Source organism: Ictidomys tridecemlineatus, chromosome 1, assembly GCF_052094955.1.
Source record: "Ictidomys tridecemlineatus isolate mIctTri1 chromosome 1, mIctTri1.hap1, whole genome shotgun sequence".
Taxonomy (NCBI): domain Eukaryota; kingdom Metazoa; phylum Chordata; class Mammalia; order Rodentia; family Sciuridae; genus Ictidomys; species Ictidomys tridecemlineatus.
In genome coordinates, this window is record NC_135477.1 from 79,740,579 (window position 1) to 79,743,057 (window position 2,479).

The window sequence follows — 2,479 nt, forward strand, 5'->3', positions numbered from 1 at the left end:
TTACAACTATATGTATCCATATAGTAGAAAACAGAGTGAAACCTCAAAATGTAAATGCTTACTGCAAATGAACGGTTTAACCTAGAAGAACGAAATTTGGTGATCCAAGTGACATTGGTGTACTGATCATTACCTTAAAGTCATCAAGATTAGGTGAAAAAATATTTCCTGAGATTTGTGGAAACTCGTAGTTTTTTGAAGCTTGACAACCACTCAAAATAAAAGTGATTTTCGCCAATCTCTGCTTACAGCTACATCAATGGGAAACAATCCATAGAGACAGAACTTGAAACTACTTTATTGTGTCAAGTTTCAAAGAGCTACCACAAACCGTGTTTGATTTAGAGTCCCAACTACATTTTTCATAAAGGAGAAAACAGAGTGAAACCTCAAAATGAAAATGCTTACTGCAAATGAATGGTTTAACCTAGAAGAACGAAATTTGGTGAGTCAAGTGGGATTGGTGTACTGATGATTACCTGAAAGTGTCATCAAGATTGGGTGAAAACATGTTTGCTGAGATTTCTGGAAACTCGTAGTTTTTTGAAGCTTGACAACACCTCAAAATAAAAGTGATTTTAGCCAGTCTCTGCTTAGAGCTACATCAATGGGAAACAATCCATAGAGACAGAAATTGGAACTACTTTATTATGTCAGGTTTCAAAGAGCTAGCACAAACCGTGATTGATTTCGATTTCCAAATACATGTATCCATATAGGAGAAAACAGAGTGAAACCTCAAAGTGAAATGCTTACTGCAAATGAACGGTGTAACCTAGAAGTACAAAATTTGGTGAGCCAAGTGAGATTGGTGTACTGATCATTACCTGAAAGTGTCATCAAAAGTGGGTGTTTGCTGAGATTTCTTGAAACTCGTAGTTTTTTGAAGCTTGACATCCCCTCAATATAAAAGTGATTTTCGCCAGTTTCTGCTTAGAGCTACATCAATGGGAAACAATCCATAGAGACGGAACTTGGAACTACTTTAGTATGTCAAGTTTCAAAGAGCTAGCACAAACTGTGTTTGAATTCAAGTTCTAACTACATGTATCCATATAGGAGAAAAGAGAGTGAAACCTCAAAATATAAATGCTTACTGCAAACGAAGGGTTTAACCTAGAAAAACGAAATTTTTTGAGCAAAGTGGGATTCCTGTACTGATCATTACCTAAAAGTGTCATCAAGATTGGGTGAAAAAATGTTTGCTGATATTTCTGGAAACGTGTAGTTTTTGGAAGCTTTACAACCCCTTAAAATGAAAGTGATTTTCGCCAGTGTCTGCTTAGAGCTACATCACAAAGAAACAATCCATAGATATAGAACTCACAACTACTTTATTCTGTCAAGTTTCAAAGAGCTACCACAAACCGTGTTTGATTTAGAGTTCCAACTACATGTAGCCATATAGAAGCAAACAGAGTGAAACATGAAAATGAAAACCATTACTGCAAGGAACGGTTTAACCTAGATGAACGAAATTTGGTGAGCCAAGTGGGATTGGTGTACTAATCATTAACTGAAAGTGTCATAAAGATTGTATGAAAAAATATTTGCTGAGATTTCTGGAAACTCGTAGTTTTTTGAAGCTTGACAACCCCTCAATATAAAAGTGATTTTCGCCAGTTTCTGCTTAGAGCTACATCAAAGGGAAACAATCCATAGAGACGGAACTTGGAACTACTTTAGTAAGTCAAGTTTCAAAGAGTTAGCACAAACTGTGTTTGAATTCGAGTTCCAACTACATGTATCCATATAGGAGAAAAGAAAGTGAAACCTCAAAATGTAAATGCTTACTGAAAAAGAACTGTTTAACCTAGAAGAACGAAATTTGGTGAACAAACTGGGATTCCTGTACTGATCATTACCTAAAAGTGTCATCAAGATTGGGTGAAAAAATGTTTGCTGATATTTCTGGAAACTTGTAGTTTTTGGAAGCTTTACAACCCCTTAAAATGAAAGTGATTTTCGCCAGTGTCTGCTTAGAGCTACATCACTGAGAAACAATCCATAGATATAGAACTCGCAACTACTTTATTCTGTCAAGTTTCAAAGAGCTACCACAAACCGTGTTTGATTTAGAGTTCCAACTACATGTATCCATATAGAAGTAAACAGAGTGAAACATGAAAATGAAAACCATTACTGCAAAGGAACGGTTTAACCTAGATGAACGAAATTTGGTGAGCCAAGTGGGATTGGTGTACTAATCATTAACAGAAAGTGTCATAAAGATTGGGTGAAAAAATATTTGCTGAGATTTCTGGAAACTCGTAGTTTTTTGAACTTTGACAACCCCTCAAAATGAAAGTGATTTTCGCCACTCTCTGCTTAGAGCTACATCAATGGGAAACAATCCATAGAGATAGAACTTCAAACTACTTTATTCTGTTAAGTTTCAAGGAGCTAGCATAAACCGTGTTTGATTTCGAGTTACAACTACATGTATCTATATAGGAGAAAACAGAGTAAAATCTTAAAA